The 13,923-nt window shown below is 34.0% G+C and overlaps 1 protein-coding gene across 4 annotated transcripts in view; it reads left to right on the forward strand.

The window, feature by feature from the left end:
- Nucleotides 1–13,923, forward strand: part of LOC118195824 (protein Wnt-5b-like) — a 995,694-nt gene that overhangs the window by 863,364 nt on the left and 118,407 nt on the right. The gene's annotated exons all lie outside the window — the stretch shown is intronic.

Genomic DNA, 13,923 nt, shown 5'->3' on the forward strand with positions numbered 1-13,923 from the left:
GGGAAAGAACATGTTTAGTTCGAACAAAACCTGATTCACTTAAAAATTAAAACAGAAACTTTTAATAGCGAAGCTAGAAATAATTTTAGAAAATCTAATTATAATAAAAGATACGTTGATCATTTGAGGCCAACCGGAAGTTATGCTACCACTATTAAAAAGAGTTGTGTATTTTGTAATAACCCAGAGCACGAGTTTCGTAAATTTCAAACAGCAGAAGATAGAAAAAATAAATTGAAGGCTGAAAACAGGTGTTTTAAATGTTTTGCTAAAAACCATTTAAGTCGTATGTGTAGATTAAAATTTGAATATAAGTATCATAATTATTTGTTGTATAATGAAAATGATCAAAGTAAAGCTGAAAAGCAAAGTCCAGTTGAGGTTGTAGGAAAAAATGTCACCTGGAAAAAAGGGAAACGGAAAGAATGTCCCCGGAAAATAAGGAACGGAAAAAATGTCACCCTTCGTTTGCAATGGGAAATATAAGGCATGTTTAGAAAGATCGCCAAGCTGGGTGATAAAAGTTTTATCTTACCTTAAAACCTCCCTCAAGAAAGCCCGCTATAACCCTGCCTGTTAAATTAGAATTTGGCAGGTTCACCCAACTCCAATTGGCGACATTATTTGGCGAGATTTTATAGTTCCTTTTTTTCTGTTCCTTATTTTCCGAGTGACTTTTCTCCGTTACTTATTTTCCGGGGACATTCTTTCCGTTTCCCTTTTTTCCGGGTGACATTTTTTCCGCACACCTCCAGTTGATGCAAGTTCTGTTCACCATAACCTAAGAGAAGGTTCTGTATACCATAACCCACGAACCTCTTTTAATTATAAATAAATTTTAAATTAATTTATATATGCTTTTTATACATTAAGGAGACAATTTCTATGCATTTTAGGTACCAACAAATGTAAAAATTTTAAAGAATCAAGTCTCATCAGTAATTAAACAATAAAAATGGCACAAATTTCATAGATGATACTTTTTCAATTTTTATATTTTTGGTTATTGCATGTGTTTTTTACTTTCAAAAATATTAAAATTATTACAAATTGCCTATGGTTATAATTTATTTTAATTCATTGTTTTATGTATAGATATTTTATATATAAAAATAAAATGCAAAGGGCGAACGAAAATTAATCAAATTCTGTTCCCGAAAATAATGAAGGTCTATCTCCTTTCCTGTGAAAAAGTTACCAAACTAAAACGTTAAATGTTTTTTTTTTTTTTTTTTTTGTTAAAAGCTGACACGAAGCATTTAAGTTTCGGTCCTGATGTTTTTATGGAAAAGAAGTGCAAAACGGGATGCCATTCTCTATATACTGAAGTTACGGAAAAAAATTAAGTTTAATCTTACGTTATAATATTATAGCTAGTCTGAGTAAACAATCTATGACATCTTAAAACCAGAGAAATATGCATCAAGGACACTGATATTTGTTAACTTAAATGAGGAGCACAAACTGAAAACTGATCAAAATTTCTTGGGGATCAAAGATAAATCAAGAAGCTATAATAATTTATGTCTTCAGTATCTGTATCTAGAATCACAGAAAATACTTCATTCATTCTGGTAAATTTCTTTTCTCAAATCGGTCTTATTCTGAACGGCGCGTCGAAAGAAATATTGCCACGAATTTTCTTTTTAGGGATATCTGACTGATTGAATGACGCGATAATTAGTTCTTTAAGTAAAAGCTACAAGGGACACAGCTTTAAACGAAACATTTTTATCTTGACTGCGAAATGTCCCACTTAACTTGCCGGGACGGTGAAGATGTGTTCTGGAGAAAGCTGATGCAAACAGAACAGAATTGATGCAAACTGAGAACTTACAAAGACCAATTGAGAACCTGCTATTTTAGAGGAATGAGACGTCGTTAGATGTGATAACACAATTAGAACATACAGGGATTCACACTAACTAAACCGGTGCAAAACCGATTTCTGTGAACTAATTTCTACCTTAAATGGAATCTCGATGAAAGAATACCTAGAGAAATAGCATGATGGCATCAATTACGACATCAACTTAATGAGAAGTGAGAGATTAAAACTGATTAAACGTTTTTGGATATCAATTTACCGAATCAAGAAGCCGATGGAATGTGTAGCTTTCGAGGACTACATTTGCAGTGTATGTTTTTAGAATCACGCAAACTCATCCATCTTGCTAAACTTCCTTCTTTAGAACATGGCGTGATACACGGTGCAAAAGCGACTTCTGTGAAATAATTTCTACCTTAAAAGGAAGCCTCAGGGAGGCGCCCATGATGCCCCTTTCCACCACGAGTCAGAAACGATTAAAACTTTTCCACCGTGGGAGTCATTTGCAAGTTTTAGAGCTCTCTCTCTCTCTCTTCGAATGGGAAAGTGGGTAACACGCTCACTAATTTCCCAGGTGTTGTCAAAAGCTGCACAAAAAAGCATCCCTTTGGCGCTTTTACTCATATTTACTCTTCCCCATTTTTTATTAGTTTCTTGAATATCTGCAGGGTAAAGTGAGACCGGTGCCATTACAGGGTTCGCGGTAACCCATGTAATGACAGGTTTTAAGTGTCGCAGTTATTAAGAGTCCACCCCTTAAACGATTCCTGATGACTCTCTTAGTGCCGTCATTTTTCATTCTTCGTTCCTGGAAGAATAAGTCCTTTTAAATAGAGTCGTGTCGGTGGCCATTGTTTTGTTGAGCGGTGAGCGTTTTTGGCTTTTGGGATGAAGAGGGCGTTGGCAGCATTGTATTGATACAGTCGAAGTCAAGAGATCAAGGCTGAACTGAATGCACTGAAGCAGCTGTGGATGAACAGAAGGAAAAAACGAAAAGACTGAATGACTTGTATGTTTTTGTTGCGGCGTACGAGTATTGGAGTATATTGCCGGTGTTAACACATTCAAGCAGAAAATCAGAGAAATTGTGTGCATTTGTTGTTGTTGTAAAGTTAGTTGGTTCGTGCTCCCTTTTTATTGCCAAATGGGGAGGCGGGAAGAAAAAGAGAAATAAGTACGAATAGAACTATAGTAAGAATAAAGTTAAGAAGTTAATTACCCAAGCCACTGAAATTTTTGTATTTATGCATTTTATGATTCAGGTTTTAAGGTTCATCTCTCTTTGGTCTATAACTGAAACCGCCAGTCGACTTATCTCCACGTATGTTAAATCAGCTCCAACTGTAATCATTAATTCTACTATTTCTCATTTAGTCCGTTGCAAAGGTGGTCTAACTTCACAAGAGCCGCATATTAGAATTCAGGAGTTTGAGAGCCTCAACTAGACTTTCCAAAAGCCGCAAATCCATATTTACATCATTTTAAAAGCAGTGAAAAGGGTTTCAAATGGAAAAAAAATATCTGATTTAAAAAAAAATCATTCGATGACAGTTTGCATTCAACATGTGATAATGCGTCGAAGACAACGGTCAATGTTCTGTGGTGTCATTGTTCTTTTCTTTTAATAGAACTTAATGCGCTAAAACGCAGTATTTTGCAATTTTTAAATGTTCCTTCCGCAATACCTTCTTGTAAATACTGAACTATCACAACTTTGTAATACTCACGAAGCATCGATTTCTTCTCAAATCTGTGCCACAGGGATTCTTAAAGCACATTTTTCTGCTATCTCAAAATTATTCCTTAATTACCCTGCATGCTCTTCCATGGCAAGCAAGCCAAATATTTGTTGCTATCAAATTTTACGGATTCCCGAAATTTTCTTAAGGTAACGTCTTCTTCAAAGCTGTGACTGTAATCAGATTTATTAGAAATTTTCAAAGCTTCCATTTGCCGTAATTTTTTTGTCAATTCGAACGTCGAATGAACTTCTAAATTATTTTTAACTGTATCAGATTCCGTATGATTAGATTTTTTTTTTTTTTTTTTTTCTGATGCACTATATGCATTTTATGTTCCACTCAAAGAACACCACAATTTAGTTTCTACCGCTTAGATGCACTTGATTCATAAATTCACAGATCCTTTGTGCAAAGCATCCATAAGCATTCATCTAACCATTCGTAAAGCATCTACAAGCAAATATAACTTTTAAATATTTAATCTTTTCAAGTTATATTTGGTCGTAAAGCATCTATAAGCAAATATAATTTGAAAAGATTTATCTTTTCAAGTTATTTGACAGAACCTGTGGAATATTTTTATTTATTTATCTATTTTTAAGTTTCCGAATAACATTATTGAGTTTCTGAGCTAGCAAAAAAATGAAATAAATTTATGACTTCCTTTTGGACATTGAGCAGTTTTATTTTATTTCACACATATATTTTATTTGCATAAGAGCCGAACTCGGTTCTCGAGCCGCGCTATGGCCACCCCTGTTCTATTAAATCCACTGCAACTGATCTAACTGGAATTTTTAAAAAATCGCATCGTCTTATTATAATAACATTCGCAAACAGTGTACATACGGAATTTGAACTCAATAACTTCTCAAGGGGTAGTTTAAAAAACGATGAGAAAAATCTGACCCTATCGACAAACACAATGAGTGAACTGAATAAAAGCTTCGGAGAAGCATGGCTGTAACTGTTCTCTTGTAGTGCAGCAAGGCTAATGGCTATTAAATAAAACGCCCGGCTACTAAAGAAAAGTAATAAAAGCTTATAAAACTAGAATGATGGTCTAAAGGGGTCTTCTGTATAAATTGCAGTCTAATATGAAGTATAGGCTTTTGTAAAGTAATGCTAGTCAGACTGATTGTAAAATTTATACCATATATGGGCAAGTGTTGTTTCTGATGACACAGCTCAAAGGTGGTTTGGCAATTTCAAGGTCAGAAATGATGCCCGTTCTGGGACGACCATCCTCTGTGAACAAGAGCTTGTCTAAAGGAGCTGTCGCTGAAAATCGATGTCATACAGCTCAGAAACTAACAGACAGACTAAACGGCCCTCCCCCAAAAGCAGTAAAGATTCATTTGAAAAAGACCGAGTATGTAAACTGCAAGTGAGTATGGGTACCTCTTATTTATACAGAGCAGAATATGCTTTTTCAAGCTCGGCATGGGATTCTTTGCTGAAAAGAAATAAAGATGATCCTTTATGAAACGGCTCATCACGCGAGATAAGTGGATAATGCCCACTAATGCCACAAGAAAAGGATCACACAAAATCATCAGATCCTTTAGTAACATCGAGACGAGGGTGCATCCCCAAAAGTAATGCTTTCTGTATTCTGGACTACAAAAGAAATTATAAGCTACGAAATATTGCCACCAAACTATTTCCAACTATCAGTTAAAAGCAGAAATCGAAACGAAGCGCCCTGAATGACTGGTTACGTGGTCAGAGCGGACGTGGTTGGAGCGGACAGTGGCTACAGCGGACACGTGAGGTTAACTGGGTGGGTTAGAGCGGACATTTTTGCACCTATTGTATTGTTTACTTAATTAGTCACATGTCACCTATTATGTACTTTCGAGCTTTGCACCTGCTGTAGAGATAAGCCCATATTTTAAGAGTAAAGGTTTTTCAGTGGATGTTTTATCCTTATGAAGTGTGTATGTCGTTTTATAGCCTCGAAAAAGTCTGTGATGGAACCCATAGCCATTTCAACAAAATTACTCTCTACAAATAAAGGAAAAGGATATTTAGTTGTAGATGATTAGCCATGCCGTTTACACCGAAAATATAAATTAGGAATTAGCTGGGTATGTAAGACAGATCGTTGTAAAGCAGGGATGTCAAACTCATAGATACACTTGGGCCAAACAAACAAGGTTTAACTTTAGGCGGGCCCCCCCAAAAAATCAATATTCATAGAAACGTAGATTTATTTCGAATAATACAATAATAAACTTATATATATATATTTATATAGAAAAGAACAAGAAAAATTTAATGTTTACGTCCTGATACTTGACATCTCTTCTCTGCTATTATCTTTCCTATTTCGGGAGAAATTTTGTTTGCAGTGATAACTTTCAACGCTGACCCAAGGTGAGACTCATTAATACGGTTTCTAATAGGAGACTTATTACCTTTCATGACTGAAAATAACTGCTCGCACCGATAAGTGCTACCAAACATGGAAATAATTTCATATGCGAATTTTCGAGTATTTTCAAACCTGGCTGGTAAATATTTGTAAAATTCAGGCACGCCCACTTCAATGAATTTTGCTTTCAAATTTGAGTTGCATTGAATCTCGATCACCTCCATTTGCATATGGCTGGGTACTGAATACTTATGGAGAAAATCGAAGAATTAATAGTATTATTAATAGTACATTGATAGTATTATTACATATCAAGCAGATTATTTTATCTTTTATTTCACAGCAAAAATATTCTAATTCCCATTTTACTTGGAATATTCTATGTTCGTCAGCGATTTTTCTTTTAATTTTACTACCACTTGGTTTTGATATAGACATACTGAATACAAAGTGCTGGAATAAACACGGTTAATGTTAAAAAGCTAACAAAAATTTATTCTTTCCACAAGAGATAAATCAAAATGCTGAAATATTTCTTCAAAAATATTCTAACAATATCACAAAATGTCAAACCTTTAGCAAAAATCAATTCAAAACAGAGAAACTAATTCTATTTCACAGCGAAATCGCTACAAATCAATCACAGCATTAAGTAAAGAAACAGTTCGTTAGAACTATAGCTACTACTGAGATGAGTTGTTTATTCTTGGCTTTTATAAGCTTTATAATTAATTTCTCGAATATATTGGAAACATCTATAAATATCTGGATTTTAACTATGAAATCCGTAACAATATGAATTAAGTAATAATTAATAATAAAGCAAAGTGCATGCACATGCATGCACCAATATATCGTACAAAACTATGGTTGGAAAACTGAGACCATGAGTTCGGCCACATTCGGCTATCGGGGGATGCGTACAAGTTCTGAGTGCACGTGTCCCCCAAAAGCGGAAGGTAGCTGAACGCAAGCTACACACACGCATTTGTAATTTAAGTAGTGTGTGTGTCAGCTCGCTGTGAGTAAGTTAACAACACTGAATAAATTATCGTTAATTACTTAGCAGTAAACATTTCATTTTTTTCTTCGCCGATATGTTATTTTATTATTTGCCGATATATTGGCCGGGCCGCAAAAATATTTGTTGTGTGCCGCGAGTTTGACATCCTTGTTGTAAAGGAAATGTAAAGACAAATTTTCAGAACGAAGTACTGAAGAAAACTGAACATTCCTGCGTGCCCAACATTACTGAGATGGAAGTTAAAAGGAAGTTAGAGACTTGCAGAAAAAGAGTCCGAGAAGAAACGTCAGTTCCCGTTCCCAAGATATTTCAAGAACTTTCAGAATTATATCAGAAAGGTTATGATTTCGTCACTAAAATACCGACATACTACAGTGCCAAGAGTAATTCCAGTGCCTTGTAATTCGATAATCGAATGCGAAAACAGAAAACTTCGGTAAAATAAAAGTTATCCCACTTGAAAGAGATTTGCAACTTAAAATACTGTTTAAATTATATTGAAGATTTTTTAAAATATTTATTTACTTATTTATCTGCACCCTTTATCTGTTCTTGGGGAAAAAATGTGTCCGCTCTAATCACGATGAGTTTCGTAGTGTCCGCTCTGACCACGAAATCGTTTGTGTCCGCTCTGACCACGTCCGCTGCAGCCACACCACCGAATGACTGTTGTCTTCCGTTATGACAATGCTTGGTCCCACATTTCGATGAAGGTCAGACAAAGACAATTATATTAATTATGCTTGGGATGTTTTGTTTTCCTTTTATATTCACTAGATCTTGCCGCCTCGGATTTTCATGTCTTCTTCAGGTAACTTCAAAATTCTCATTGGTGTAGAGGTCACTCCTTTTAAGGCTATCAAAAACACCTCAATAATATCTTCATATCAATCTTCATAAATAAACCTAAAAACACTTAAATTTCAACGAATTTTGTCAAAAAAGGAATTTAGTATAACGTTTTAGAACAAAATGGTGCTTATGTGATTTAATGAAATTTATTTAAATTTCTGTATTGTTTCATTTGTATTTATTATCAAAAAACCGAAGAACTTCCCAGATGAACTACTATTTAATACTCTGTATTACGTATTTCGTTACAAAACACCCCCTTTTTTTCCTTTTAAATATTTATTAGATTTACACAGAGGCAAAATATTAATCAGAAGTTGACAATGTATCATTCTTTTACATTCAACGAGCAAAAACTTTTACGACCCAATATGCTGATGTAAAATTTAACGAAATTACCACTCCAAGTTTTTATATTTATTGCGAAGTTCGTTTGTCTCTGAGACCAAACCAGAGTTTTTTTTTTTTTTTTTTTTTTTTTTTTGATAGCCTTGTGAAAAAAGAAAATATCCTCTTCTGGCTTACCCCTCCGTCTTGACAGGTTAGATTTCGGCACTTGTAATGACGGGGCACTTAAAAGTCTTTTATCTGGCTTTTTTGTCTGTTTTAACACCGACAACTGAATGGCGAAAGGTACTTTGTTGAGACTGGAACTCTCCCATTCTTTATGGTTTGTTTAGAATTTGGGAAGCGTCCGAATCAAGAAGCGGCTGAGATGAAAGACATGTCTGTCCTGAGGTGATTACCCAGAAAGGTACAAGAAAAGTAGTTGGATATTGGCAGACATTTATTGAACAAACGAGAGTGAGGTCAGAATTTCATTGGAGCTCAAGAAACAGGTGGTGGGGATCACAAGATTGGCATTTTATTTGGGAAGTAATGTGGAACGAAAGGACATGATAGATGATAGACTATATGATGGGTAGAGGGAAGTCAAAGGCAATCAAAATGCTGGGGTCGATACACATTCGAAACGCTAATGGGCAAGATAATAACATTTTCTGGTTATAAGATTTTTTTATTCATAACATTTGCCAATTGGTTGGCAAATATATATATATATATAATCAATATTTCTTTAGTAAATAAATTATATATATATATATAAAGTAAGAAATTTAGAACCAATTTTTCACAAAGACCAAAAATTGAAATTCATAAGTAATAAATTTCAAATAATCCTATAAATACAAAAAAAGAATTTAATAAATGTTAAAATCAAAATACGTCAAACAATCAATACCCAAATTCAAAAAATGAAATGAAATTTAAAGAAAAAAGAACATAATAGAAGAGGAATTCAATCAACTTCAATGCTATAAAGGTAAAAATTTTTAATCAGAATTTACTTTGTTTTCTCCTTGCTTTCGGGAGGGGGCAGAATTTCGGGTGAACTGTTAGTATTAAAATACATTGAAATGAGACAGATTTAAATTGATTTCAGTGTTCCTCCTCCTGACGAAGTACAATTTTAGTTGATTGAATTCCTCTTCTATTATGTTCTTTTTTCCTTTAAATTTCATTGGTTTTTTTTAATTGGGGTATTGATTGTTTGAAGTGTTTTGGTTTTAACATTTATTAAATGCATTTATAGGATTACCTTTTCTGCATTTATAGGATTACTTGAAATTTATTACTTATGAATTTCAATTTTTGGTCTTTGTGAAAAATTGGTTCTAAATTTCTTACTTTATGTAATTCTTACGTTAATGATAATTTTTCAGCAGCTTAATGCACGAAAATACTATGCATAATTTTATATTGTATTTTTTTAAAAAATGTTTTGTAATTATATATGTATATTTTCATTTCCATACTATTTTCTTTAATTCATATTTTGATATCAGAAAATGAGTTCGCAAATAAAATTATTTTCTTTTAATTGACTCATTTGGCGGCTTTGCTATATGTGTTAGAAAGTGTTACTAATGCAATAGGTATTACTAGTGTTTAACGGTCTTAACGCTCGGCCACTGGTAGACTTTCATATACCTGGAAAACCCATCAAGGATTATTGCTTTGATTGCTTTTTAACATTACGCAAACCTATGTCTAATCACCTTCGAAACTAATATATATATATATATATATATATATATTTCTCATTCCGATTGGCGGTCACTTAGCCGACTTAGGCTTGGCCATTACTAACGCTGGAAGTGGCGGTCACTTTACTGTAGAAGCGTCTAATAGGTGGCCCACCGTTATCTCCTCTATGCCAGTCTAAACCTGCTTTATTTACCTAATTTTAAGTTTTACCCTCGCGTATTTCCCTTCCAGTTTGATCTTCAACATGTCAGATATTTTTTGTACTTTTAAAATACCTGTACTTTTTAATTCATTTCTCTTTTCTTCGAAACTATAGAAATGAAAATTTCTTAAAAGTGTAGAGAGGACTTTTATTATTCACTCTTTATTATCCAATTTCATAACTGCAATGAGTTTTTAATGCTTTCATCTTAAGCAAAGATAGATTCAGTCTATTTTAAGTTTTAAAACTTTATCTTCTTTACTACATGAATATATAAGGTATTTCTCTCGCCTTCTTAGCTTGTCCTCTTGGTGTAGTGGTTTGCACGCTGGGCGTGTATTCCAGAGGTCCGTGGTTCGAATTCCAGTAAAGGCGTTGCTCATTTTTCATCTTTCCTGCTTCCAAAATACCTAATGTCTCTACAAACATTACTGTTAGTTAATGCAAAATGTATGTTATATATTAATATAAGATAATAATAGATCATCCAATTCATTTTCATTGCATCCATTAGCTTTGCTTCTATCGGTGTAATAATGTGTAAAATGTTACGAAGAAAAGTCCAACTAATCTAACAAATAATCGATTAAAACTTTAATCGAATCACTCTTCTAATCATTATAATATATGTGTCAAAATTTGGCCATACAAGTAAGATTACTTTATGTAAACAGATATTTGAAAAGTCCTGTACACTGTTTATCGCGCTAAACTCTTTAATCCTCGATCACATTTTAAGTAAACCCGTTTCGTTTCTTTTTCTTAAAAACGTAACGGAACAGAGCAGTGTGTCGAAAAGTATGTGACAAGTAACAAGAATCTTGAGCGATATCTTACAATCGACGACACATCTACCACTACCTTATCGTGTCGCATCTGCGGCAACTCCTCTACAAACACTCCCCCCTTCCAACTCACTCAGTTCCAAATAACTGAACGGCAGAACCTAGAAATTTCACCTCCTGGTACTTCAAAAATAAATCTCGACGAGAATTCAATCGTCACTCGTCAACCTGTTGACAGCATTTTTTTACATCTCTTGTAATTCGGGTCTCGGCATTCTCAACACCTGGAGTTAAGATGTCACTTGGAAAGCCACCGGTCCATGACGTTTGGTGACGCCCAGGCAATTGCCATTGAAAGTTGAATGCGGGCAATAATAGTCTTCTTTTACTTTGTAATTTGAAAGACCGCTGTCCATCTCTTTAGAAGTAGAATAGAATACCAAAAAGCCCTATAAGTAGCTTTTTAAAAATCTTAGTTCCCTGGGATAAGTTGTTTATTTCCTTTCGGGGTAATTATTGACATAGATATTTTCAACCTATCATTTTCTTTCGTTAAAGCACAAGTAGAGGGTATTTTATAAAATAATATTCGCTAATCTCTTAACATATTGCATGCTCTTCCAGTTTTTATGTGAATATGATGAATCATCGCCATAAGCAATGTTAATTCTAGAGCTCTCGCAGTTAAAAATATCTGTCATAGGCACCAGCGGTAGACTTTTTACCTGTGCAAATTCTGGGGGTCTTAAATCTGCTGCCGAATGCCTCCCTAAATTCCAAAATTTTTTGCCCCCCCTAAATTTTACTGCTCCTTTTCATATACTCAAGATTTTTCCACCCGTAACTGCCGCACCGTAAGCACTGGCACAGGCAGTTGTTCATAAGCATGGCCAAATGTGGCTCTTGATCGACATATGGCTTTTGATTCACTAAAATATCGCAAACACTAATCTAACTTATAACAAGCAATAGCTTCATTTTTGAAACATCTTGCCATGGCAAGCTTCTACTAATAATCATAAATTTAACTACTAAAAATTATAATATGCTTATAATAATTTCAGTATTGATCTAATCATCAGAAAATTCAATATTGACCAATCATTTGCATTAAAAAAAGTCTGAAAGCGTTCAGATTTTATATTACGTCCAAAAAGCCCTCTTTTTTTTTTTTTTTTTTTTTTTTAAGGAAAATGCAATTCATCATGGTACCGGCGCCGCTATGTATGTAGTAAACGGAAACCAATCTGCTTTCCGGTTCCTGGGCATTAAGGTAATAATTTCCGGGCATTCTTACGAAGTTCGCTTTTTTCATAATAAAAACTTGTAGAGACATTGGGTTATTTCGAAGCAGGAAATGTGAAAAATGAGTAGTGCCCTCGCCGGGGACTCGAACCTCCGGCGAATACGAGCCGAGCGTGCTGACCATTACACCACAAAGGCATGCTAAGAAGGCGGGAGAACTACCTTATATACTCCCTCTTTTTAAAGAGCGACTGGGTATTAGGAGACCCACTCGCTATATCCTTGTGGTGGAGAATCATCATCCACCAGCTTTTTCAGTTCGGGCGCCGCTGTGGAATGTTTTAGAATTTTCCAAACTGAGGAAATTGTCGAAATCTGCAATGCCCTCGAACAATGTCTCGAACCTCGGACTGTCGAACACGCGCCTAGTGTGCAGATCATTACAACACGAAGGCAAGCTATGAAGCGGGAGTTTTTTTTTTTTTTTTTTTTTTTTTTTTCAAATTTTTCATTTTGCTACACTATATTTTATGTATTTTTCTTTTTGATATACCATACTTTTTCCTTGTACGAAGTTTTTCTTTTTGCTACTTCATATTTAATGCATTTTTCTTTTTGGTATACCCTGTTTTTTCCTTTTACAAAATTCATCTTTTTGCTACGCATACTTTGTCTCGAACCTCGAATGTTACAATGGAGAACTATTTTCAGTAATATTACGTAGTTAAATTCACAGTTCATCTAAATTTATTGCGTAACACATTTTAGGCTTAGCTATTGAACAGATCCAATTTATTTTTTCAGATAAATTGGATCTGTTCAATAGCTAAGCCAATCCAATCTTATGTTGATCCAATCTTTTCCAACAGGTCCAATCTTTTGTTGCTCTAATAATACAGATTATAAGAATTAATTTCTCTTTTTATTCATTATTTTTTATTTTATTTATTTATTTTGTATCAAGTTTTTCGTTTATTATTTTTTGTATGTTGGACTGCTTCGATTTTACAGGTTTTTTAGACTCGGTTCACTTAAATTAAAAATTATTACTACAGTTTATAAGCTTTTTTGCTTGTTTATGATTTTGATACTTTGTGCTTTAAAATGTGTTTAATCCGGCCTGTGGAGTTCCAGAATTAACATATGTTTCTATGTTTGCACATGTTGGATTGCTTGTATTTGCTTCGGGCTGCTCAAAATAATAGTTTTGAGCTTTTAAAATTTTGCAATTTATTTGCACCACTTACTTTACCGTGGAAAATTTAGAACGGTAAAGTTATAGATTACTTTGATTGCATTGCTGGGATTAGTTTAAGCCTTAAAGTAAGTAATTTGTTTTAAAGTAAGTTACTTTAGTTTCTGTCCTTACTGATACAGAAACAGGCTGATTAATTTATTTCTCTCGTTGTATCAATCTTCTGACGACGATGCGGTGGAAAAAACGTGAATTTCTTATTTGATTTTTGGTTTTGGCATGTTTTGCTCCTTTTTCTTGCAGTTTGCAACTGTGCTTCTGGTATTTGGGTTTTTTGTTGGTTTGTGCAGTAGCACTGAAGGCGTAATGAGTAAGTTTCCTCACGCGCAGTTTTCATTAAAGAATCATAAGTCAAAAAATTAACTACGAAATCTTTATTTAATCAAATAGGATAATGTTGCTTAACTTAAGTATAACAAAAAGTAATAATCTTCACAGACATTAAAACACTGAATTATCGAAAAGGAGATAACTTACATAGAATCATCATCAGTCCTAAATATCAGGCTTACCTATTTTAAGCAATAAGAAAAAAGAAGCAGGAATATACGTTGACTCAGTACC

This window comes from Stegodyphus dumicola, chromosome 6 (assembly GCF_044657685.1).
Source record: "Stegodyphus dumicola isolate Sdum_Otavi_A_Nest chromosome 6, ASM4465768v1".
Lineage (NCBI taxonomy): Eukaryota > Metazoa > Arthropoda > Arachnida > Araneae > Eresidae > Stegodyphus > Stegodyphus dumicola.